The sequence below is a fragment of the Carica papaya genome, chromosome 8 (genome assembly GCF_054855325.1).
Source record: "Carica papaya isolate Zhongbai chromosome 8, ASM5485532v1, whole genome shotgun sequence".
In the NCBI taxonomy this organism is placed as follows: Eukaryota; Viridiplantae; Streptophyta; class Magnoliopsida; order Brassicales; family Caricaceae; genus Carica; species Carica papaya.
Genome location: NC_142316.1, coordinates 15,841,968 through 15,865,945, shown reverse-complemented (window position 1 = coordinate 15,865,945; position 23,978 = coordinate 15,841,968). Strand labels below are relative to the sequence as shown.

The 23,978-nt window shown below is 45.3% G+C and overlaps 44 pseudogenes; all 44 read right to left on the bottom strand.

Annotated features, from left to right (window-relative positions):
- Positions 1–384: 384 nt before the first annotated feature.
- LOC148242665 (5S ribosomal RNA) lies at positions 385–503 on the bottom strand (annotated as a pseudogene).
- A 148-nt stretch (positions 504–651) lies between these two features.
- On the bottom strand, positions 652–770 carry LOC148242664 (5S ribosomal RNA; annotated as a pseudogene).
- Positions 771–1,615: 845 nt separating this feature from the next.
- LOC148242663 (5S ribosomal RNA) lies at positions 1,616–1,734 on the bottom strand (annotated as a pseudogene).
- A 1,195-nt stretch (positions 1,735–2,929) lies between these two features.
- LOC148242662 (5S ribosomal RNA) lies at positions 2,930–3,048 on the bottom strand (annotated as a pseudogene).
- Positions 3,049–3,254: 206 nt separating this feature from the next.
- On the bottom strand, positions 3,255–3,373 carry LOC148242661 (5S ribosomal RNA; annotated as a pseudogene).
- A 206-nt stretch (positions 3,374–3,579) lies between these two features.
- On the bottom strand, positions 3,580–3,698 carry LOC148242660 (5S ribosomal RNA; annotated as a pseudogene).
- An 889-nt stretch (positions 3,699–4,587) lies between these two features.
- LOC148242659 (5S ribosomal RNA) lies at positions 4,588–4,706 on the bottom strand (annotated as a pseudogene).
- Positions 4,707–4,912: 206 nt separating this feature from the next.
- Positions 4,913–5,031, bottom strand: LOC148242658 (5S ribosomal RNA; annotated as a pseudogene).
- A 558-nt stretch (positions 5,032–5,589) lies between these two features.
- Positions 5,590–5,708, bottom strand: LOC148242657 (5S ribosomal RNA; annotated as a pseudogene).
- A 205-nt stretch (positions 5,709–5,913) lies between these two features.
- Positions 5,914–6,032, bottom strand: LOC148242656 (5S ribosomal RNA; annotated as a pseudogene).
- Positions 6,033–6,905: 873 nt separating this feature from the next.
- On the bottom strand, positions 6,906–7,024 carry LOC148242655 (5S ribosomal RNA; annotated as a pseudogene).
- Positions 7,025–7,583: 559 nt separating this feature from the next.
- On the bottom strand, positions 7,584–7,702 carry LOC148242654 (5S ribosomal RNA; annotated as a pseudogene).
- A 206-nt stretch (positions 7,703–7,908) lies between these two features.
- Positions 7,909–8,027, bottom strand: LOC148242653 (5S ribosomal RNA; annotated as a pseudogene).
- A 207-nt stretch (positions 8,028–8,234) lies between these two features.
- On the bottom strand, positions 8,235–8,353 carry LOC148242652 (5S ribosomal RNA; annotated as a pseudogene).
- Positions 8,354–8,585: 232 nt separating this feature from the next.
- LOC148242651 (5S ribosomal RNA) lies at positions 8,586–8,704 on the bottom strand (annotated as a pseudogene).
- A 532-nt stretch (positions 8,705–9,236) lies between these two features.
- LOC148242650 (5S ribosomal RNA) lies at positions 9,237–9,355 on the bottom strand (annotated as a pseudogene).
- A 235-nt stretch (positions 9,356–9,590) lies between these two features.
- Positions 9,591–9,709, bottom strand: LOC148242649 (5S ribosomal RNA; annotated as a pseudogene).
- A 205-nt stretch (positions 9,710–9,914) lies between these two features.
- LOC148242648 (5S ribosomal RNA) lies at positions 9,915–10,033 on the bottom strand (annotated as a pseudogene).
- A 207-nt stretch (positions 10,034–10,240) lies between these two features.
- LOC148242647 (5S ribosomal RNA) lies at positions 10,241–10,359 on the bottom strand (annotated as a pseudogene).
- Positions 10,360–10,565: 206 nt separating this feature from the next.
- On the bottom strand, positions 10,566–10,684 carry LOC148242646 (5S ribosomal RNA; annotated as a pseudogene).
- A 206-nt stretch (positions 10,685–10,890) lies between these two features.
- Positions 10,891–11,009, bottom strand: LOC148242645 (5S ribosomal RNA; annotated as a pseudogene).
- Positions 11,010–11,548: 539 nt separating this feature from the next.
- LOC148242644 (5S ribosomal RNA) lies at positions 11,549–11,667 on the bottom strand (annotated as a pseudogene).
- Positions 11,668–12,548: 881 nt separating this feature from the next.
- Positions 12,549–12,667, bottom strand: LOC148242643 (5S ribosomal RNA; annotated as a pseudogene).
- Positions 12,668–12,873: 206 nt separating this feature from the next.
- Positions 12,874–12,992, bottom strand: LOC148242642 (5S ribosomal RNA; annotated as a pseudogene).
- Positions 12,993–13,551: 559 nt separating this feature from the next.
- LOC148242641 (5S ribosomal RNA) lies at positions 13,552–13,670 on the bottom strand (annotated as a pseudogene).
- A 207-nt stretch (positions 13,671–13,877) lies between these two features.
- On the bottom strand, positions 13,878–13,996 carry LOC148242640 (5S ribosomal RNA; annotated as a pseudogene).
- A 206-nt stretch (positions 13,997–14,202) lies between these two features.
- Positions 14,203–14,321, bottom strand: LOC148242639 (5S ribosomal RNA; annotated as a pseudogene).
- A 914-nt stretch (positions 14,322–15,235) lies between these two features.
- LOC148242638 (5S ribosomal RNA) lies at positions 15,236–15,354 on the bottom strand (annotated as a pseudogene).
- Positions 15,355–15,561: 207 nt separating this feature from the next.
- LOC148242637 (5S ribosomal RNA) lies at positions 15,562–15,680 on the bottom strand (annotated as a pseudogene).
- A 561-nt stretch (positions 15,681–16,241) lies between these two features.
- On the bottom strand, positions 16,242–16,360 carry LOC148242636 (5S ribosomal RNA; annotated as a pseudogene).
- Positions 16,361–16,567: 207 nt separating this feature from the next.
- LOC148242635 (5S ribosomal RNA) lies at positions 16,568–16,686 on the bottom strand (annotated as a pseudogene).
- A 204-nt stretch (positions 16,687–16,890) lies between these two features.
- LOC148242634 (5S ribosomal RNA) lies at positions 16,891–17,009 on the bottom strand (annotated as a pseudogene).
- A 559-nt stretch (positions 17,010–17,568) lies between these two features.
- LOC148242633 (5S ribosomal RNA) lies at positions 17,569–17,687 on the bottom strand (annotated as a pseudogene).
- Positions 17,688–18,216: 529 nt separating this feature from the next.
- On the bottom strand, positions 18,217–18,335 carry LOC148242632 (5S ribosomal RNA; annotated as a pseudogene).
- A 561-nt stretch (positions 18,336–18,896) lies between these two features.
- Positions 18,897–19,015, bottom strand: LOC148242631 (5S ribosomal RNA; annotated as a pseudogene).
- A 528-nt stretch (positions 19,016–19,543) lies between these two features.
- Positions 19,544–19,662, bottom strand: LOC148242630 (5S ribosomal RNA; annotated as a pseudogene).
- Positions 19,663–20,203: 541 nt separating this feature from the next.
- Positions 20,204–20,322, bottom strand: LOC148242629 (5S ribosomal RNA; annotated as a pseudogene).
- A 204-nt stretch (positions 20,323–20,526) lies between these two features.
- LOC148242628 (5S ribosomal RNA) lies at positions 20,527–20,645 on the bottom strand (annotated as a pseudogene).
- A 206-nt stretch (positions 20,646–20,851) lies between these two features.
- LOC148242627 (5S ribosomal RNA) lies at positions 20,852–20,970 on the bottom strand (annotated as a pseudogene).
- A 413-nt stretch (positions 20,971–21,383) lies between these two features.
- On the bottom strand, positions 21,384–21,502 carry LOC148242626 (5S ribosomal RNA; annotated as a pseudogene).
- A 234-nt stretch (positions 21,503–21,736) lies between these two features.
- On the bottom strand, positions 21,737–21,855 carry LOC148242625 (5S ribosomal RNA; annotated as a pseudogene).
- Positions 21,856–22,414: 559 nt separating this feature from the next.
- On the bottom strand, positions 22,415–22,533 carry LOC148242624 (5S ribosomal RNA; annotated as a pseudogene).
- A 207-nt stretch (positions 22,534–22,740) lies between these two features.
- Positions 22,741–22,860, bottom strand: LOC148242623 (5S ribosomal RNA; annotated as a pseudogene).
- Positions 22,861–23,065: 205 nt separating this feature from the next.
- Positions 23,066–23,184, bottom strand: LOC148242622 (5S ribosomal RNA; annotated as a pseudogene).
- Between the last annotated feature and the right edge of the window lie 794 nt (positions 23,185–23,978).

Here is a 23,978-nt window from a genome sequence, read left to right as displayed (position 1 = left end):
TGGTGGGACACGAGGACTTCCTAAGAAAATGGGTGCAACACGAGGACTTCCCAAGAAATGGGTGAAATATAAAGACTTCGCAGGAGGTCACCCATCCTAGTACTACTCTCGCCCAAGCACCCATAACTTGCGGAGTTCTGATAGAATCCGTTGCATTAGTGCTGGTATGATCGCTCATCTTTCATTCTGCGCTTCAAATACATACATTCTCTATCCTTCCATCCCCCCTCCCGTCATTTGTTTCGTTGTGCGTGCACTCTGCATCTCTCCTTCTCGTTCTAATATCAAGTAAAATGCCCCGGTACCGTAACTCACATTTGCGAATGAACCAGCTGTTCATAATTCCATTCGCGCGTAACGTCGAACGACCCATCCGAAAAAAAATTGGTGCAACACGAGGACTTCGCAGGAGGTCACCCATCCTAGTACTACTCTCGCCCAAGCTCCCTTAACTGTGGAGTTCTGATTGGATCCGGTGCATTAGTGCTGGTATGATCGCACCTGTTTCATTTCGCGGTGCAAATACTTCACCTCTCCTTCTCGTTCTAATATCAATTAAAATGCACCTGCCTCTTGACTCACATCTGCGTATAAACTAGCGGATCATAGTTCCAGTCACGCGTAACGTCGAACGGCCCATGTGAAAAAAAAATGGTGCAACACGAGAACTTCCCAGGAGGTAACCCATCCTTGTACTACTTTCGCCAAAGCACACTTAACTGCGGAGTTATGATGGGATCCGATGCATTTGTGCTGGTATGATCGTACCTATTTTATTTAGTGCTGAAAATACATACACTCCTTCTCCTTCCCTCCTCCCTCCCATCATTTGTTTCCTTGTGCGTTCACACTGCACCTCTCCTTCTCGTTCTAATATCGATTAAAATGCCCCTGCTTCCTGACTCACATTTGCATATAAACAAGTGGACCATAGCTCCAGTCGCGCGTAACATCGAACGACCCGTCTGAGAAAAAATTGGTGCGACACGAGGACTTCCCAAAAGGACTTCCCATGAGTTTTGATGGGATCCGGTGCATAAGTGCTGGTATGATCGCACCTGTTTAATATTGCGCTGCAAATACATACACTCCTTCTCCTTCCTTCCCCATCCCGTCATTTGTTTCCTTGTGCATGTGCACTGCAACTCCCGTTCTCGTTCTAATATCAAGTAAAATGCCACGGCGCCGTGACTCACATATACGAATAAACCTGCGGATCATAACTCAAGTCGCGCGTAACGTTGAAATAATCATCCGCAAAAAAATGGGTGCAAGACGAGGACTTCCCAAGAAAATAGGTGAAATATAAAGACTTCGCAGGAGGTAACCCATCATAATACTACTCTTGCCCAAGCACCCTTACCTGCGAAGTTCTGATAGAATCCGTTGCATTAGTGTTGGTATGATCGATCATGTTTCATTCTACGTTGCAAATTCATACACTCTTTCTCCTTCCATCCCCCCTCCCGTCATTTGTTTGTGCGTGCACTCTGCATCTCTCCTTCTCATTCTAATATGAAGTAAAATGCCCTGGCACCATGACTCACCTTTTCGATTGAACCATCGGTTCATAATTCCATTCGAGCGTAACGTCGAATGACCCATCCGAAAAAAATGGGTGCGACACGAGGACTTCCCAGGAGGTCACCCATCCAGGTAGTACTCTCGCCCAAACAAACTTAACTGCGGAGTTCTGATGGTATCCGGTGCATTAGTGCTGGTATGATCGCACCTGTTTTATTTCGCGCTGTAAATACAAGCACTCCTTCTTTCTTCCCCCTCCCGTTATTTGGTGCGATCACACTTCACCTCTCCTTCTCGTTCTAATATCAATTAAAATGCCCCTGCGTCTTGACTCATATTTGCGTATTAACCAGCGGACCATAGTTCCAGTCGCGCGTAACGTCGAACGACCCATCTGAAAAAAAAAATGGGTGCAATACGAGAACTTCCCAAGAGGTAACCCATCCTTGTACTACTCTCGCCAAAGTAAATTAACTGCGGAGTTCTGATGGGATCCGGTGCATTTGTGCTGGTGTGATCAGACTTATTTCATTTCGTGCTGATAATACATACACTCCTTCTCCTTCCCTCCCCCCTCCCGTCATTTGTTTCCTTGTGCGTTCACACTACACCTCTCATTCTCGTTCTAATATCGATTAAAATGCCCTTGCTTCTTGACTCACATTTGCATATAAACCAGCGGACCATAGTTCCAGTCGCGTGTAACGTCGAACGACCCGTCTGAAAAAAAATTTATGCGACACGAGGACTTTCAAAGAGGTCACCCATCCGAGTTCTAGTCTTGCCCAAGCACACTTAACTGCGGAGTTCTTATGGGATCTGGTGCGTTAGTGCTTGTATTATCGCACCTGTTTAATTTCGCTCTGCAATACACTCCTTCTCCTATCTTCCCCCTCCCGTCATTTGTTTCCTTGTGCATGCGCACTGCACCTCTTGTTCTCGTTCAAATATCAAGTAAAATGCCACGGCGCCCAGACTCACATTTGCGAATAAACCTGCGAACTATAATTCAACTCGCGCATAACGTCAAAAGAATCTTCTGCAAAAAAATAGGTGCAATACGAGAACTTCCCAAGAAAATGGGTGAAATATAAAGACTTCGAAGGAGGTGACCCATCCTAGTACTCCTCTCGCCCAAGCACCCTTAACTTGCGGAGTTCTGATAGAATCCGTTGTATTAACGCTGGTATGATCGCTCATGTTTCATTCTGCGCTGCAAATACATACACTCTTTCTCCTTCCATCCCCCCTACCATCATTTGTTTCCTTGTTCGTGCACTCTGCATCTCTCTTTCTCGTTCACATATCAAGTAAAATGTCCCGGCACCGTGACTCACCTTTGCGAATGAACCAGCGGTTCATAATTCAATTCACGCGTAACGTCGAACGACCCATCCGAAAAAAATGGGTGCAACACGAGGAATTGCCAGGAGGTCACCCATCCGAGTACTACTCTCGCCCAAGCACACTTGACTGCGGAGTTCTGATGGGATCCGGTGCATTAGTGCGGGTATGATCGCACCTGTTTCATTTCGCGCTGCAAATACATACACTCCTTCCCCTTTCTTCCCCCTCCCGTCATTTGTTTCCTGGTGCGTTCACACTTCACCTCTCCTTCTCGTTCTAATATCAATTAAAATGCCCCTGCGTCTTGACTCACATTTGCGTATAAACCAGCGGACCATAGTTCCAGTCGCACGTAACATCAAACGACCCATTTGAAAAAAAAATGTGTGCAACACGAGAACTTCCCATGAGGTAACCCATCCTTGTACTACTTCTGCCAAAGCACACTTAACTGCAGAGTTCTGATGGGATTCGGTGCATTTGTGCTGGTATGATCGCACCTGTTTCATTTTGTGCTGAAAATACATACACTCTTTCTCCTTCCCTCCCCCCTCCCATCATTTGTTTCCTTTTGCGTTCACACTGCACCTCTCCTTCTCGTTCTAATATTGATTAAAATGCCCCTGCTTCTTGACTCACATTTGCGTATAAACCAGCGAACCATAGTTCCAGTCGCGCGTAACGTCGAACGACCTGTCTGAAAAAAAGTTGGTTCGACACAAGGACTTCCCAGGAGGTCACCCATCCGAGTACTACTCTCGCCCAAGCAAACTTAATTGCGGAGTTCTGATGGGATCAGGTGCATTAGTGCTGGTATGATTGCACCTGTTTAATTTCGCGCTGCAAATACATACACTCCTTCTCCTTTCTTCCCCAGCCCGTAATTTGTTTCATTGTGCGTGCGCACTGCACCTCCCGTTCTCGTTTAAATATTAAGTAAAATGTCACGGCGCCATGACTCATATTTGCGAATAAATCTGCGGACCATAATTCAAGTCGCGCCTAACATAGAAAGAATCATCTTCAAAAAAATGGGTGCAACACGAGGACTTCCCAAGAAAATGGGTGAAATATAAGGACTTCGTAAGAGGTCACGCATCCTAGTACTACTCTCGCCCAAGCACCCTTAACTTGCGGAGTTCTTAAAGAATCCGTTGCATTAGTGCTGGTATGATCGCTCATGTTTCATTCTGCGTTGCAAATGCATACACTCTTTCTCCTTCCATCGCCCCTCCCATCATTTGTTTTATTGAGCGTGCACTCAGCATCTCTCGTTCTCGTTATAATATCAAGTAAAATGCCCTGGCACCGTGAGTCACCTTTGCGAATGAACCAGCGGTTCATAATTCCATTCGCGCGTAACGTCGAACGACTCATCCGAAAAAAATGGGTGCAACACGAGGACTTCCCAGGAGGTCACCCATCCGAGAACTACTCTCGCCCAAGCACACTTAACTAACTAAAGAGTTTTGATGGGATCTGATGCATTAGTGCTAGTATGATCGCACCTATTTCATTTCACGCTGCAAATACATACACTCCTCCTCCTTTCTTCCCCCTCCCGTCATTTGTTTCCTGGTGCGTTCACACTTCACCTCTTCTTCTCGTTCTAATATCAATTAAAGTGCCAATGCGTCTTGACTCACATTTTCGTATAAACCAACAGACTATAGTTTCAGTCGCGCGTAACGTCGAACGACCTATCTAAAAAAAAAAAGGGTGCAACACGAGAACTTCCCAGGAGGTAACCCATCCTTGTACTGCTTTCACCAAAGCACACTTAACTACGGAGTTCTGATGGGATCCGGTGCATTTGTGCTGGTATAATCGCACCTGTTTCACTTCGTGCTGAAAATACATACACTATTTCTCCTTACCTCCCCCCTCCCATCATTTGTTTCCTTGTGCGTTCACATTGCAACTCTCCTTATCGTTCTAATATCGATTAAAATGCCCCTGTTTCTTGACTCAAATTTGCGTATAAACCAGCGGACCATAGCTCCAGTCGCGCATAACTTCGAACAACCCGTCTGAAAAAAAATTAGTTCGACACGAGGACTTCCCAGGAGGTCACCCATCCGAGTACTAGTCTTGCCCAAGAACACTTAACTGCGGAGTTATGATGGGATCCAGTGCATTAGTGCTGGTATGATCGCACCTGTTTAATTTCGCACTGCAAATACATACACTCCTTCTCCTTTCTTCCCCCTCCCATCATTTGTTTCTTTGTGCGTGCGCACTGCACCTCCCGTTCTCGTTCTAATATCAAGTAAAATGCCACGTCGCCGTGACTCACATTTGCGAATAAACATGCGGACCATAATTCAAGTCGCGCGTAAGGTCGAAAGAATCATCTACAAAAAATGGGTGCAACACGAGGTCTTCCCAAGAAAATGGGTGAAATATAAGGACTTCGCAGGAGGTCACCCACCCTAGTACTACTCTCGCCCAAGTACGCTTACCTGCGGAGTTCTGATAGAATCCGTTGTATTAGTGCTGGTATGATCTCTCATGTTTCATTCTGCGCTGCAAATACATAGACTCTTTCTCCTTCTATCCCCCCTCCCGTCATTTGTTTCCTTGTGCGTGCACTCTGCATCTCTCCTTCTAGTTGTAATATCAAGTAAAATGTCCCGGTATCGTGACTCACCTTTGCGAATGAACCAGCGGTTCATAATTCCATTAGCGCATAACGTCGAACGACCCATCTAAAAAAAATGGGTGCAACACGAGAACTTCCCAGGAGGTCACCCATCAGAGTACTACTCTCGCCCAAGCACACTTACATGCGGAGTTCTGATGGGATCCGGTGCATTAGTGCTGGTATGATCGCACCAGTTTCATTTTGCACTGCAAATACATACACTCCTTCTCCTTTATTTCCCCTCCCGTCATTTGTTTCCTAGTGCCTTCATATTTCACCTTTCCTTCTCATTCTAATATTAATTAAAATGCCCCTGCGTCTTGACTCACATTTGCGTATAAACCAGCGGACTATTGTTCCAGTCGCACACAATGTCAAACAGCCAATCTAAAAAAAAATGGGTGCAACACGAGAACTTCTAAGGAGGTAACCCATCCTTGTACTACTTTCACCAAAGCACACTTGACTACGGAGTTCTGATGGGATCTGGTGCATTTGTGTTAGTATTATTGCACCTGTTTCATTTTGTGCTGAAAATACATACACTCATTCTCTTTCCCTCCGCCCTCCCGTCATTTGTTTCCTTGTGCGTTCACACTGCACCTCTCCTTCTCGTTCCAATATCGATTAAAATACCCCTGCTTCTTGACTCACATTTGCGTATAAACCAGCGGACCATAGCTCCAGTCGCGCGTAACGTCGAACGATCTATCTGAAAAAAATTTGTGCGACACAAGCACTTCACAGGAGGTCACCCATCCGAGTACTACTCTCGCCCAAACACATTTAACTGCGGAGTTTTGATGGGATCCGGCCAATTAGTGCTGGTATGATTGCACCTGTTTAATTTTGCGCTGCAAATACATATACTCCTTCTTCTTTCTTCCCCCTCTCGTCATTTGTTTCCTTGTGCGTGCACACTGCACCTCCCATTGTCGACCTAATATCAAGTAAAATGTCACGGTGCCGTTACTCACATTTGCGAATAAACCTGCAGACCATTATTCAAGCCGCGCGTAACGTCGAAAGTATCATCTGCAAAAAAATGGGTGCAACACGAGGACTTCCCAAGAAAATGGGTGAAATATAAGGACTTCGCAGGAGGTCACCCATCCTAGTACTACTCTCGCCCAAGCACCCTTAACTTGCAAAGTTCTGATAGAATCCGTTGCATTAGTGCTGGTATGATCGCTCATGTTTCATTCTGCGCTGCAAATACATACACTCTTTCTCCTTCTAACCCCCCTCCCGTCTTTTTTTTCCTTGTTCGTGCACTCTGCATGACTCCTTCTCATTCTAATAACAAATAAAATGCCCCGGCACCGTGACTAACATTTGCGAATGAACCAGAAGTTCATAATTAACGTCAAACGACCCATCCGAAAAAAAATGGGTGCCACACGAGGACTTCGCAGGAGGTCACCCATCCGAGTACTACTCTCGCCCAAGCACACTTAACTGCGGAGTTCTGAAGGGATCCGGTGCATTAGTGCTGGTATGATCGCACCTGTTTCATTTCGCGCTGTAAATACATGCACTCCATCTCCTTTCTTCCCCCTCTCGTCATTTTTTTCCTTGTGCGTGCGCACTACACCTTCCGTTCTCGTTCTAATTTCAAGAAAATGCCACGGCGCCGTGTATCACATTTGCGAATAAACCTGCGGACCATAATTCAAGTCGCGCGTAACATCGAAAGAATCATCTGCAAAAAAATGGGTGCAACACGAGGACTTCCCAAGAAAATGGGTTAAATATAAAGACTTCGCAGGGGTCACCCATCCTAGTACTACTCTCGCCCAAGCACCCTTAACTTGCGGAGTTCTGATAGAATCCGTTGCATTACTTATGGTATGATCACTCATGTTTAATTCTGCGCTGCAAATACATACACTATTTCTCGTTCCATCCCCCTTCCCGTCATTTGTTTTCTTGTGCGTGGACTCTGCATCTCTCCTTCTCGTTCTAATATCAAGTAAAGTGCCCCGGCACGGTGACTCATCTTTGCAAATGAATCAGCGGTTCATAACTCCATTCACGCGTAACGTCAAACGACCCATCCGGAAAAAAATGGGTGCAACACGAGGACTTCCCAGGAGGTCACCCATCCGAGTACAATTCTCACCCAAGCACACTTAACTGCGGAGTTCTGATGGGATCCGGTGCATTAGTGCTGGTATGATCGCACCTGTTTTATTTTGCGCTGCAAATTCATACACTCCTTCTCCTTTCTTCCCCCTCCCGTCATTTGTTTCCTGGTTCGTTCACACTTCACCTCTATTTCTCGTTCTAATATCAATTAAAATGCCCCTGCGTCTTGACTCACATTTGTGTACAAACCAGTGGACCATAGTTCCAGTCGCGCGTAACGTCGTACGACCCATCAGAAAAAAAAAAGGGTGCAACACGAGAACTTCCCAGGAGGTAACCCATTTTTGTACTACTTTCGCCAAAGCACACTTAACTGCAGAGTTCTGATGGGATACGGTGTATTTGTGCTGGTATAATCGCACCTGTTTCATTTCCTGCTGCAAACACAAACACTCCTTCTCCTTCCCTCCCCCCTCTCGTCATTTGTTTTCTTGTGCGTTCACACTGCACCACTCCTTCTCGTTCTAATATCGATTAAAATGCCCCTGCTTCTTGACTCACATTTGCGTATAAACCAGCGAACCATAGTTCCAGCCGCGCGTAACGTCGAACGACTCGTCTGAAAAAAAATTAGGTGCAACACGAGAACTTCCCAGGAGGCAACCCATCCTTGTACTACTTTCACCAAAGCACACTTAACTGCGGAGTTCTGATGGGATCCGGTGCATTAGTGCTGGTATGATCGGACCTGTTTCATTTTGCTATGGAAATAGATACACTCCTCATTTCTTCCCCCTCCCGTCATTTGTTTCCTGGTGCGCTCACACTTCACCTCCCGTTCTCGTTCAAATATCTAGTAAAATGCCACGGCGCCGTGACTCACATTTGCGAAAAAACCTACGGACTATAATTCAAGTCACGCGCAACGTCGAAAGAATCATCTACAAAAAAATGGGTGCAACACGAGAACTTCCCAAGAAAATGGGTGAAATATAAGGACTTCGCAGGAGGTCACCCATCCTACTACTACTCTCGCCCAAGCACACTAAACTGCGGAGTTCTGATGGGATCCGGTGCATTAGTGCTGGTATGATCGCACCTGTTTCATTTTGCGCTGCAAATTCATACACTCCTTCTCCTTTCTTCCCCCTCCTGTCATTTGTTTCCTGGTTCGTTCACACTTCACCTCTACTTCTCGTTCTAATATCAATTAAAATGCCCCTGCGTCTTGACTCACATTTGTGTATAAACCAGTGGACCATAGTTCCAGTCGCGCGTAACGTCGTACGACCCATCAGAAAAAAAAATGGGTGGAACACGAGAACTTCCTAGGAGGTAATCCATTTTTGTACTACTTTCACCAAAGCACACTTAACTGCGGAGTTCTGATGGGATACGGTGTATTTGTGCTGGTATGATCGCACCTGTTTCATTTCGTGCTGCAAATACAAACAATCCTTCTCCTTCCCTCCCGCTTCTCGTCATTTGTTTTCTTGTGCGTTCACACTGCACCACTCCTTCTCGTTCTAATATCGATTAAAATGCCCATGTTTCTTGACTCACATTTGCGTATAAACCAGCGAACCATAGTTCCAGCCGCGTGTAACGTCGAACGGCTCGTCTGAAAAAAAATTAGGTGCAACGCGAGAACTTCCCAGGAGGCAACCCATCCTTGTACTACTTTCACGAAAGCACACTTAACTGCGGAGTTCTGATGGGATCCGGTGCATTAGTGCTGGTATGATCGGACCTGTTTCATTTTGCTATGGAAATAGATACACTCCTTCTCCTTTCTTCCCCCTCCCGTCATTTGTTTCCTGGTGCGTTTACACTTCACCTCCCGTTCTCGTTCAAATATCTAGTAAAATGCCACGGCGCCGTGACTCACATTTGCGAATAAACCTACGGACTATAATTCAAGTCACGCGCAACGTCGAAAGAATCATCTACAAAAAAATGGGTGCAACATGAGAACTTCCCAAGAAAATGGGTGAAATATAAGGACTTCGCAGGAGGTCACCCATCCTACTACTACTCTCGCCCAAGCACACTAAACTGCGGAGTTCTGATGGGATCCGGTGCATTAGTGCTGGTATGATCGCACCTGTTTCATTTCGCGCTGCAAATAGATACACTCTTTCTCCTTTCTTCCCCTTCCCGTCATTTTTTTCCTGGTGCGTTCACACTTCACCTCTCCATATCGTTCTAATATCAATTAAAATGCCCCTGCGTCTTAACACACATTTGCGTATAAACAACCAGATCATAGTTCCAGTCGTGCGTAACGTCGAACGACCCATCTGAAAAAAAAAGGGTGTAACACGAGAACTTCCCAGGAGGTAACCCATCATTGTACTACATTCACCAAAGCACACTTAACTGCGGAGTTCTAATGGGATCCGGTGCATTTGTGCTGGTATGATCGCACATGTTTCTTTTCGCGCTGCAAATACATACACTCCTTCTCCTTCCCTCCCCCCTCCTATTATTTGTTTCCTTGTGCGTTCACACTGCACCACTTCTTCTCGTTCTAATATCGATTAAAATGCCCCTGCTTCTTGACTCACATTTGCGTATAAACCAGCGAACCATAGTTCCAGCCGCGCGTAATGTCGAACGACTCGTCTGAAAAAAAATTAGGTGCAACACGAGAACTTCCCAGGAGGCAACCCATCCTTGTACTACTTTCACCAAAGCACACTTAACTGCAGAGTTCTGATGGGATCCGGTGCATTAGTGCTGGTATGATCGGACCTGTTTCATTTTGCTATGGAAATAGATACACTCCTTCTCCTTTCTTCCCCCTCCCGTCATTTGTTTCCTGGTGCGTTCACACTTCACCTCTCCTTCTTGTTCTAAAATCAATTAAAATGCCCCTGCGTCTTGACTGACATTTGCGTATAAACCAGCGGACCATAGTTCCAGTCGCGCGTAACGTCGAGCGAGCCATCTGAAAAAAAAATGGGTGCAACACGAGAACTTCCCAGGAGGCAACCCCTCCTTCTACTACTTTCACCAAAGCACACTTAACTGCGGAGTTCTAATGGGATCCGGTGCATTTGTGCTGGTATGATCGCACCTGTTTCATTTCGTGCTGAAAATAGAAACACTCCTTCTCCTTCCCTCCCATCTCCCATCATTTATTTCCTTGTGCGTTCACACTGCACCTCTCCTTCTTGTTCTAATATCGATTAAAATGCCCCTCCTTCTTGTCTCACATTTGCGTATAAACCAGTGGACTATAGCTCCAGTCGCGCGTAACGTCGAACGACCAATCTGAAAAAAAATTGGTGCCACACGAGGACTTCCTAGGAGGTCACCCATCCTAGTACTACTCTCGCCCAAGCACACTTAACTACGGAGTTCTGATGGGATCCGGAGCTTTAGGGCTGGTATGATCGCACCTATTTAATTTCGCGCTGCAAATACATACACTCTTTCTCCTTTCTTCCCCCTTCCGTCATTTGTTTTCTTGTGCGTGGGCGCTGCACCTCTCGTTCTCGTTCAAATATCAAGTAAAATGTCATGGCGCCGTGACTCACATTTGCGAATAAACCTGCGCACAATAATTCAAGTCGCGCGTAGCATAGAAAGAATCATCTGCAAAAAAATGGGTGCAATACGAGGACTTCCCAAAAAAATGGGTGAAATATAAGGACTTGTACTACTTTTGCCAAAGCACACTTAACTGCGGAGTTCTGATGGGATCCGGTGCATTTGTGCTGGTATGATCGCACCTGTTTCATTTCGTGTTGAAAAGACATACACTCCTTCTCCTTTCCTCCCCCCTCCCATCATTTGTTTCCTTGTACGTTCACACTGCACCTCTCCTTCACGTTCTAATGTCAATTAAAATGCCCCTCCTTCTTGACTCACATTTGCGTATAAACCAGCGGACCATAGTTCCAGTCGCGCGTAACGTTGAACAACCTGTCTGAAAAAAAATTGGTGCGACACTAGAACTTCTCAAGAGGTCACCCATTCGAGTACTACTCTCGCCCAAGCATACTTAACTGTGGAGTTCTGATGGGATCCGGTGCATTAGTGCTGGTACGATCGCTCCTGTTTAATTTCACGTTGTAAATAGATACACTCCTTCTCCTTTCTTCCCCCTCCCGTCATTTGTTTCCTTGTGCGTGCGCACTGCACCTCCCGTTCTCGTTCAAATATCAAGTAAAATGCTACGGCGCCGTGACTCACATTTGCGAATAAACCTGCGGACCATAATTTAAGTCGCGCGTAACGTCGAAAGAATCATCTGCAAAAAAATTGGTGCAACACGAGGACTTCCAAGAAAATGGGTGAAATATAAGGACTTTGCAGGAGGTCACCCATCCTAGTACTACTCTCGCCCAAGCACCCTTAACTTGCGGAGTTCTGATAGAATCCGTTGCCTTAGTTCTGGTATGATCGCTCATGTTTCATTCTGCGCTACAAATACATACACTCTTTCTCCTTCCATCCCCCCTCCCGTCATTTGTTTCCTTGTGCGTGCACTCTGCATCTCTCATTCTCGTTCTAATATCAAGTAAAGTGCCCCGGCAACGTGACTCACCTTTGCGAATGAACTAGATGATCATAATTCCATTCGCGCGTACGTCGAACCGCCTATCCGAAAAAAAATGGGTGCAACACGAGGACTTCCCGGGAGGACACCCATCCGAGTACTACTCTAGCCAACACTTAACTGCAGAGTTCTAATTGGAGCCGGTGCATTAGTGCTGGTATGATCGCACCTATTTCGCTTCGCGCTGCAAATACATACACTCCTTCTCCTTTCTTCCCCCTCCCGTCATTTGTTTCCTGGTGCGTTCACACTTCACCTCTCCTTTTCGTTCTAATATCAATAAAAATGCCCTTGCGTGTTGACTCACATTTGCGTATAAACCAGCGGACCATAGTTCCAGTCGCGCCTAACGTCGAACGACACATCTGAAAAAATAAATAGGTGCAACACGATAACTTCCCAGGAGGTATCCCATCCTTGTACTACTTTTGTCAAAGCACACTTAACTGCTAAGATCTGATGGGATCTGGTGCATTTGTGCTGGTATGATCGCAACTGTTTCTTTTGGTGCTGAAAATAAATACACTCCTTCTCCTTCCCTCCGCCCTCCCATCATTTATTTCCTTGTGCGTTCACACTCCACCTCTACTTCTCGTTCTAATATGGATTAAAATGCCCCTGCTTCTTGACTCATATTTGCGTATAAACCATCGGACCACAAGTCCAGTCGCGCATAACGTCGAAAGAACTGTCTGAAAAAAAATTGGTGCAACACGAGAACTTCCCAGGAGGTCACCCATCCGAGAAATACTCTCACCCAAGCACATTTAACTACAGAGTTCTGATGGAATCCAGTGCATTAGCGCTGGTATGATCGCATCTTTTTAATTTCGCGTTGCAAATACATACACTCCTTCTCCTTTCTTCCCCCTCCCGTCATTTGTTTCCTTGTGCGTGTGCACTGCACCTCCCATTCACGTTCAAATATCAAGTAAAATGCCACGGCGCCGTGACTCACATTTACGAATAAACCTGCAGACCATAATTCAAGTCGCGCGTAACGTCGAAAGAATAATCTGCAAAAAATGGGTGCAATACGAGGACTTCAAAAGAAAATGGGTGAAATATAAGGACTTCGCAGGAGGTCACCCATCCTAGTACTACTCTCGCCCAAGCACCCTTAACTTACGGAGTTCTGATAGAATCCGTTGCATTAGTGCTGGTATGATCGCTCATGTTTCATTCTGCGCTGCAAATACATACACTCTTTCTCCTTCCATCCCCCCTCCCGTCATTTGTTTCCTTGTGCGTGCACTTTACATCTCTCCTTTTCGTTCTAATATTAAGTAAAATGCCCCGGCACCGTGACTCACCTTTGCGAATGAACTAGCAGTTCATAATTCCATTCGCGAGTAACGTCGAACGACCCATCCGAAAAAAATTGTTGCAACACGAGGACTTCCCAGGAAGTCACCCATCCGAGTACCACTCTCTTCAAAGCACACTTAACTGTGGGGTTCTGATGGGATCCGGTGCGTTAGTGCTGGTATGATCGCACCAGTTTCATTTCGCGCTGCAAATACATACACTCCTTCTCCTTTCTTCCCCCTCCCGTCATTTGTTTCCTGGTACGTTCACACTTCACCTCTCCTTCTCGTTCTAATATCAATTAAAATGCCCCTGCATCTTAACTCACATTTGCGTATAAACCAGAGGGCCATTGTTCCAGTCGCGCGCAACGTCAAACGGCCCATCTGAAAAAAAAAATGGGTGCAACACGAGAACTTCCCACGAGGTAACCCATCCTTGTACTACTTTCGCCAAAGCACACTTGACTACGGAGTTCTGATGGGATCCGGTGCATTTGTGCTGGTATTATCGCACCTGTTTCATTTCGCGCTGCAAATACATACTCCTTCTCCTTTCTTCCCCCTCCCGTCATTTTTTTCCTGGTGCGTTCACACTTCACCTCTCCTTCTCGTTCTAATATCGATTAAAATGCCCCTGCGTCTTGACTCACATTTACGTATAAACCAGCGGACCATAGTTCCAGTCGCGTGTAACGTCGTATGACCCATCTATAAAAAAGAAATAGGTGCAACACGAGAACTTCCCAAGAGGTTACCAAATCTTGTACTACTTTCGCCAAAGCAAACTTAACTGCGGAGTTCTGATGGGATCCGGTGCATTTGCGCTGGTATGATCGCGCCTGTTTCATTTCGTGCTGAAAATACATACACTCCTTCTCATTCCCTCCTCCCTCCCATCATTTGTTTCCTTGTGCGTTCACACTACACCTCTCCTTCTCGTTCTAATATCGATTAAAATGCCCCTGCTTCTTGACTCACATTTGTGTATAAACCAGAGGACCATAGTTCCAGTCGCGCGTAATGTCGAACGAGCCGTCCGAAAAAAAATTGGTGCAACACGAGGACTTCCTAAGAGGTCACCCATCCGAGTACTACTCTCGCCCAAGCACACTTAACAGCAGAGTTTTGTTGGGATCCGGTCCATTAGTGCTGGTATGATAGCACATATTTAATTTTACACTGCAAATACATACACTCCTTCTCATTTCTTCCCCCTCCCGTCATTTGTGTCCTGGTGCGTTCACACTTCACCTTTCCTTCTCATTCTAATATCAATTAAAATGCCCTTGCGTCTTAACTCACATTTGCGTATAAACAAGCGGACCATAGTTCCTGTCGCGCGTAACGTCGAACGACCCATCTGAAAAAAAAAATGGGTGCAACACGAGAACTTCCCAAGAAAATGGGTGAAATATAAGGACTTCGCAAGAGGTCACCCATCCTAGTACTACTGTCGCCCAAGCACCCTTAACTTGCAGAGTTCTGATAGAATCTGTTGCATTAGTTCTGGTATGATCGCTCATGTTTCATTCTACGCTGCAAATACATATACTCTTTCTCGTTCCATCAACATCAATGCATCTGGAAATAAACGATTAATCTCGATCAATAAACCTTGTGCGTGCATTCTGCATCTCTCATTCTCGTTCTAATATCAAGTATAATGCTCTGGCACCGTGACTCACCTTTGCGAATGAACCAGCGGTTCATAATTCCATTCGCGCGTAACGTCGAACGACCCATCCGAAAAAAAAATGAGTGCAACACGAGAACTTCCCAGGAAGTAACCCATCCTTGTACTACTTTCGCCAAAGCACACTTGAGTACGGAGTTCTGATGAGATCCGGTGCATTTGTGCTGGTATTATTGCACCTGTTTCATTTCGCGCTGCAAATACATACACTCCTTCTCCTTTCTTCCCCCTCCTGTCATTTTTTTCCTAGTGCGTTCACACTTCACCTCTCCTTCTCGTTCTAATATCGATTAAAATGCCCATGCGTCTTGACTCACATTTGCGTATAAACCAGCGGACCATAGTTCCAGTCGTGCATAACGTCAAACGACCCATCTGAAAAAAAAAATAGGTGCAACATGAGAACTTCCCAGGAGGTAACCCATCCTTGTACTACTTTCGCCAAAGCACACTTAACTGCGGAGTTCAAATGGGATCCGGTGCTTTAGTGCTGGAATGATCGCATCTGTTTAATTTTGCGCTGCAAATACATACACTCCTTCTCCTTTCTTCCCCCTCCCGTCATTTGTTTCCTTGTGCGTGCGCACTGCACCTCCCATTCTCGTTCAAATATCAAGTAAAATGTCACGACGCCGTGACTCACATTTGCGAATAAACCTACGGACTATAATTCAAGTCACGCGCAACGTCGAAAGAATCATCTACAAAAAAATGGGTGCAACACGAGAACTTCCCAAGAAAATGGGTGAAATATAAGGACTTCGCAGGAGGTCACCCATCCTAGTACTACTCTCGCCCAAGCACCCTTAACTTGCAGAGTTCTGATAGAATCCGTTGCATTAGTTCTGGTATGATCGCTCATGTTTCATTCTACGCTGCAAATACATACACTCTTTCTCCTTCCATCCCCTCTCCCATCATTTGTTTCCTTGTGTGTGCATTCTGCATCTCTCATTCTCGTTCTAATATCAAGTATAATGCCCTGGCAGTGTGACTCACCTTTGCGAATGAACCAGCGGTTCATAATTCCATTCGCGCGTAACGTCGAACGACCTATCCGAAAAAAAATGGGTGCAACACGAGAACTTCCCAGGAGGTAACCCATCCTTGTACTACTTTCCCCAAAGCACACTTGAGTACGGAATTCTGATGGGATCCGGTGCATTTGTGCTGGTATTATCGCACCTGTTTCATTTCGCGCTGCAAATACATACACTCCTTCTCCTTTCTTCCCCCTCCCGTCATTTTTTTCCTGGTGCGTTCATACTTCACCTCTCCTTCTCGTTCTAATATCGATTAAAATGCCCCTGCGTCTTGACTCACATTTGCGTATAAACCAGCAGACCATAGTTCCAATCGCGCATAACGTCAAACGACCTATCTGAAAAAAAAAATGGGTGCAACATGAGAACTTCCCAGGAGGTAACCCATCCTAGTACTACTTTCGCCAAAGCACACTTAACTGCGGAGTTCTGATGGGATCCGGTGCATTTGTGCTGGTATGATGGCACCAGTTTCATTTTGTGCTGAAAATACATACACTCCTTCTCCTTCCCTCCTCCCTCCCATAATTTGTTTCCTTGTGCGTTCACACTACACCTCTCATTCTTGTTCTAATATCGATTAAAGTGCACCTGCTTCTTGCTTCACATTTTCGTATAAACCAGCGGACTATAGTTCCAGTCGCGCGTAACGTCGAACGACCCGTCTGAAAAAAAATGTGCAACATGAGGACTTCCCAGGAGCTCACCCATCTGAGTACTACTCTCGCCCAAGCACACTTAACTGCAGAGTTTTAATGGGATCCAATGCATTAGTGCTGGTATGATCGCACCTGTTTAATTTTGCGCTACAAAAACATTAACTCCTTTTCCTTTCTTCCCCCTCCCGTCATTTGTTTCCTTGTGCGTGCGCACTGTACCTCCCGTTCTCGTTCTAATATCAAGTAAAATGCCACGGTGCCGTGACTCACATTTGCAAATAAACCTGCGGACCATAATTAGTGTCGCGCGTAACGTCGAAATAATCATCTGCAAAAAAATGGGTGCAACACTAGGACTTCCCAAGAAAATGGGTGAAATATAAGGACTTCGCAGGAGCTCACCCAACCTAGTACTACTCTCCCCAAGCACTCTTAACTTGCAGAGTTCTGATAGAATCTGTTGCATTAGTGCTGGTATGATCACTCATGTTTCATTATGCACTGCAAATATATACACTCTTTCTCCTTCTATCCCCCCTCCCGTCATTTGTTTCCTTATGCGTGCACTCTGCATCTCTCCTTCTCGTTCTAATATCAAGTAAAATGCCCCGGCACCGTGACTCACCTTTGTGAATGAACCAGCGGTTCATAATTCCATTCGCAGTGACATCAAACGACCCATCAGAAAAAAAATCAGTGCGACACGAGAACTTCCCAAGAGGTAACCCATCCTTGTACTACTTTCGCCAAAGCACACTTGAGTACGGAATTCTGATGGGATCCGGTGCATTTGTGCTGGTATTATCGCACCTGTTTCATTTCGCACTGCAAATACATACACTGATTCTCCTTTTTTCCCCCTCCCGTCATTTTTTTTCTGGTGCGTTCACACTTCACCTCTCTTTCTCGTTCTAATATCGATTAAAATGCCCCTGCGTCTTGACTCACATTTGCGTATAAACCAGCGGACCATAGTTCCAGTCGCGCATAACGTCGAACGACTCATCTGAAAAAAAAATGGGTGCAACACGAGAACTTCCCAGGAGGTAACCCATCCTTGTACTACTTTCGCCAAAGCACACTTAACTGCGAAGTTTTGTTGGGATGCGGTGCATTTGTGCTGGTATGATGGCACCAGTTTCATTTTGTGCTGAAAATACATACACTCCTTCTCCTTTCCTCCTCCCTCCCATAATTTGTTTCCTTGTGCGTTCACACTACACCTCTCATTCTCGTTCTAATATCGATTAAAGTGCACCTGCTTCTTGCTTCACATTTTTGTATAAACCAGCAGATCATAGTTCCAGTCGCGCGTAACGTCGAATGATCTGTCTGAAAAAAAATGTGCAACACGAGGACTTCCCAGGAGGTCACCCACCCGAGTACTACTCTCGCCCAAGCACACATAACTGCAGAGTTCTAATGGGATCCAGTGCATTAATACTGGTATGATCGCACCTGTTTAATTTTGCGCTGCAAAAACATAAACTCCTTCTCCTTTCTTCCCCCTCCCGCCATTTGTTTCCTTGTGCGTGCGCACTGTGCCTCCCCTTCTCGTTCTAATATCAAGTAAAATACCACGGTGCCGTGACTCACATTTGCGAATAAACCTGCGGACCATAATTCAAGTCGCGCGTAATGTCGAAGTAATTATCTGCAGAAAAAGGGGTGCAACACTAGGACTTCCCAAGAAAATGGGTGAAATATAAGGACTTCGCAGGAGCTCACCCAACCTAGTACTACTCTCACCCAAGCACCCTTAACTTGCAGAGTTCTGATAGAATCCGTTGCATTAGTGCTGGTATGATCGCTCATGTTTCATTATGCGCTGCAAATATATACACTCTTTCTCCTTCTATCCCCCATCCCGTCATTTGTTTCCTTTTGCGTGCACTCTGCATCTCTCCTTCTCGTTCTAATATCAAGTAAAATGCCCCGGCACCGTGACTCACCTTTGCGAATGAACCAGCGGTTCATAATTCCATTCGCGCATAACGTCGAACGACCCATCCGAAAAAAAATAGGTACAACACGAGAACTTCCCAGGAGGTAACCCATCCTTGTACTACTTTCGCCAAAGCACACTTGAGTATGGAGTTCTGATGGGATCCGGTGCATTTGTGCTGGTATTATCGCACCTGTTTCATTTCACGCTGCAAATACATACACTCCTTCTCCTTTCTTCCCCCTCCAGTCATTTTTTTCCTAGTGCGTTCACACTTCACCTCTCCTTCTCGTTCTAATATCGATTAAAATGCCCCTGCGTCTTGACTCACATTTGCGTATAAACCAGCGGACCATAGTTCCAGTCGCGCATAACGTCGAACGACCCATCTGAAAAAAAAAATGGGTGCAACATGAGAACTTCCCATGAGGTAATCCATCCTTGTACTACTTTCGCCAAAGCACACTTAACTGCGGAGTTCTGATGCAATGCGGTGCATTTATGCTGGTAAGATGGCACCAGTTTCATTTTGTGCTGAAAATACATACACTCCTCCTTCCCTCCTCCCTCCCATAATTTGTTTCCTTGTGCGTTCACACTACACCTCCCCTTCTCGTTCTAATATCGATTAAAATGTCATGTTTCTTGACTCACATTTGCGTATAAACCAACGGACCATAGTTCCAGTCGAGTGTAACGTCGAACGACCCGTCTGAAAAAAAATGGGTGCAACACGAGGACTTCCTAGGAGGTCACCCATCCGAGTACTACTCTCGTCCAAGCACACTTAACTGCGGAGTTCTGATGGGATCCGGTGCATTAGTGCTAGTATGATCGCACCTATTTAACTTTCCGGTGCAAATACATATACTCCTTCTCCTTTCTTCCCCCTCACGTCATTTGTTTCCTGGTGCGTTCACACTTCACCTCTCCTTCTCGTTCTAATATCAATTAAAATGCCCCTGCGTCTTAACTCACATTTGCGTATAAACCAGCGGATCATAGTTCTAGTCGCGCGTAACGTCGAACGACCCATCTGAAAAAAAAATGGGTGCAACACGAGAACTTCCCAAGAAAATGGGTGAAATATAAGGACTTTGCAGGAGGTCACCCATCCTAGTATCTCGCCCAAGCACCCATAACTGCAGAGTTCTGATAGAATCTGTTGCATTAGTGCTGGTATGATCGCTCGTGTGTAATTCTGCGCTGCAAATCATTCCATCCCCCCTCCTGTCATTTGTTTCCTTGTGCGAGCACTCTGCATCTCTCATTCTCATTCTAATATCTAGTAAAATGCCCCGGCACCGTGACTCACCTTTACGAATGAACAGCGCTTCATAATTCCATTCGAGCGTAACGTCGAACGACCCATCCGAAAAAAAGTGGGTGCAACACAAGGACTTCCCAGGAGGTCACACATCCAAGTAGTACTCTCGCCCAAGCACACTTAACTGTAGAGTTCTGATGGGATCCGGTGCATTAGTGCTGGTATGATCGCACCTGTTTCATTTCGCGCTGCAAATAGATACACTCTTTCTCCTTTCTTCCCCCTCCCGTCATTTTTTTCCTGGTGCGTTCACACTTCACCTCTCCATATCGTTTTAATATCAATTAAAATGCCCCTGCGTCTTAACACACATTTACGTATAAACAACCAGATCGTAGTTCCAGTCGTGCGTAATGTCGAACGACCCATTTGAAAAAAAAGGGTGCAACACGAGAACTTCCCAGGAGGTAACCCATCATTGTACTACATTCACCAAAGCACACTTAACTGCGGAGTTCTGATGGGATCCGGTGCATTTGTGCTGGGATGATCGCACCTGTTTCTTTTCGCGCTGCAAATACATACACTCCTTCTCCTTCCCTCCCCCCTCCCATTATTTGTTTCCTTGTGCGTTCACACTGCACCTCTCCTTCTTGTTCTAATATCAATTAAAATGCCCCAGCTTCTTGACTCACATTTGCGTATAAACAAGCAGACCGTAGTTCCAGTCGCGCGTAACGTCGAACGACCTGTTTAAAAAAAAATTTGTGCGACACGAGGACTTCCTAGGAGGTCATCCATCCGAGTACTACTCTTGCCCAAGCACACTTAACTGCGGAGTTCTGATGGGATCCGGTGCATTAGTGCTGGTATGATCGCACCAGTTTAATTTTGCACTGCAAATACATACACTCATTCTCCTTTCTTCCCCCTCCCATCATTTGTTTCCTTGTGCGTGCGAGCTGCACCTCCCGTTCTCGTTCTAATATCAAGTAAAATACCATGGTGCTGTGACTCACATTTGCGAATAAACCTGCGGACCATAATTAAAGTCGCGCGTAACGTCGAAAGAATCAATTGCAAAAAAATGGGTGCAATACGAGGACTTCCCAAGAAAATGGGAGAAATATAAGGACTTCGCAGGAGGTCACCCATCCTAGTACTACTCTCGCCCAAGCACCGTTAACTTGCAGAGTTCTTATAGAATCTGTTGCATTAGTGACTCATCTTTGCGAATGAACCAGCGGTTCATAATTCCATTCGTGCGTAACATCGAACGATCAATCCGAAAAAAAATGGGTGCAACACGAGGACTTTCCAAGAGGTCACCCATTCTAGTACTACTCTCGCCAAAGCACACTTAATTGCGGAGTTCTGATGGGATACGGTGCTTTAATGCTAATATGATCGCACCTGTTTAATTTCGCGCTGCAAATACATACACTCCTTCTCCTTTCTTCCCCCTCTCGTGATTTGTTTCCTTGTGCGTGCACACTGCACCTCCCGTTCTCGTTCTAATGTCAAGTAAAATGCCACGGCGCCGTAACTCACATTTGCGAATAAACCTGCGGACCATAATTCAAGTCGCGCGTAACGTCGAAAGAATCATATGAAAAAAATGGGTGCAACACGAGGACTTCCCAAGAAAATGGGTGAAATATAAGGACTTCGCAGGAGGTTACCCATCCTAGTACTACTCTCGCCCAAGCACCCTTAACTGCGGAGTTCTGATGGGATTCGGTGCATTAGTGCTGGTATGAGCGCACCTGTTTAATTTTGCGCAGCAAATACATACACTCCTTCTCCTTTCTTCACCCTCCCGTCACTTTTTTCCTTGTGCGTGCGCACTGCACCTCCTGTTCTCGTTCAAATATTAAGTAAAATGCCACGGCACCGTGACTGACATTTGTGAATAAACCTGTGGACCATAATTCAAGTCGCGCGTAACGTCGAAAGAATCATCTGCAAAAAAATGGGTGCAACACGAGGACTTCCAAAGAAAATGGGTGAAATATAAGGACTTCGCAGGAAGTCACCCATCCTAGTACTACTCTCGCCCAAGCACCCTTAACTGCGGAGTTCTGATAGAATTCGTTGCATTAGTTCTGGTATGATCGCTCATGTTTCACTCTGTGCTGCAAATACATACACTCTTTCTCCTCCCATCCCCCCTCCCCTCATTTGTTTCCTTGTGCGTGCACTTTGGATCTCTTCTTCTCGTTCTAATATCAAATAAATGCCCCGGCACCGTGACTCACCTTTACAAATGAACCAGCGGTTCATAATTCCATTCGCGGGTAACGTCGAACGACCCATCCGAAAAAAAATGGATGCAACACGAGGACTTCCCAGGAGGTCACCCATCCGAGTACTACTCTCGCCCAAGCATACTTAACTGCGGAGTTATGATGAGATCCGGTGCATTAGTGCTGGTATGATCGCACCTGTTTCATTTCGCGCTGCAAATATATACACTCCTTCTCCTTTCTTCCCCCTCCTATCATTTGTTTCCTTGTGCGTTCACACTATACCTCTCATTCTCGTTCTAATATCGATTAAAATGCCCCTGCTTCTTGACTCACATTTGCGTATAGACCAGCGGACTGCAGTTCTAGTCGCGCGTAACGTCGAACGACCCGTCTGAAAAAAAAAATGGGTGCAACACGAATAACTTCCCAAGAGATAACCCATCCTTGTACTACTTTCACCAAAGCACAATTAACTGCGGAGTTCTGATGGGATCCTGTGCATTTGTGCGGGTGTGATCGCACCTGTTTCATTTCGTGCTAAAAATACATACACTCCTTCTCCTTTCCTTTCCCCTCCCATCATTTGTTTCCTTGTGCGTTCACACTGCACCTCTCATTCTCGTTCTAATATCGATTAAAATACCCCTGCTTCTTGACTCACATTTGCGTATAAACTAGCGGACCATAGTTCCAGTCGCACGTAACATCAAACGACTCGCCTGAAAAAAAAAGGTGCGACCCGAAGACTTCCCAGGAGGTCACCCATCCGAGTATTACTCTCGCCAAAGCACATTTAACTGCAGAGTTCTGATGGGATCCGGTGTATTAGTGCTGGTATGATCACAACTGTTTAATTTCGTGCTGCAAATACATACACTCCTTCTCCTTTCTTCTTCCTCCTGTCATTTGTTTCCTTGTGCGTGCGCACTGCACCTCTCATTCTCGTTCTAATATAAAGTAAAATGCCACGGTGCCGTGACTCACATTTGCGAATAAACCTGCAGACAATAATTCAAGTTGTGCGTAATGTCGAAAGAAGCATCTGCAAATAAATGGGTGCAACACGAGAACTTCCCAAGAAAATGGGTGAAATACAAGGACTTCGCAGGAGATATCCCATCCTAGTACTACTCTCGCCGAAGCACCCTTACCTGCGGAGTTCTGATAGAATCCGTTGCATTAGTGATGGTATGATCGCTCATGTTTCATTCTGCGCTGCAAATACATACACGCTTTCTCCTTCCATTCCCCTCCCGTCATTTATTTCCTTGTGAATGAGCTTTATATGTAGAAAGAGTCTCAAAAGAAAAACTAAATCTATTGATTTAAATCATTAATCATTTTTATGACATGTGAGGTCATCACCAGAATATTACTCCGAATAGACACAAATAACACTTCAACTTTAGTTGTGATTGGTCATGTATTTACTTCATATCTCAGTCTAAATCACATAAATTTTCAAGTTAAAATATCTTTTTAAACATTAAAAGTATCAAAAAAGATGATTTCAAAATTCAATTAAAAATCACACTATTGTAAGAAGAATCAAAATATTAAAAAATTCGCAATGTTTTTAGAATATTTTAAAGTTAGTTTGCTAGTGTATGTGATTTTTAGGGATACATCTGTAACACCCCAA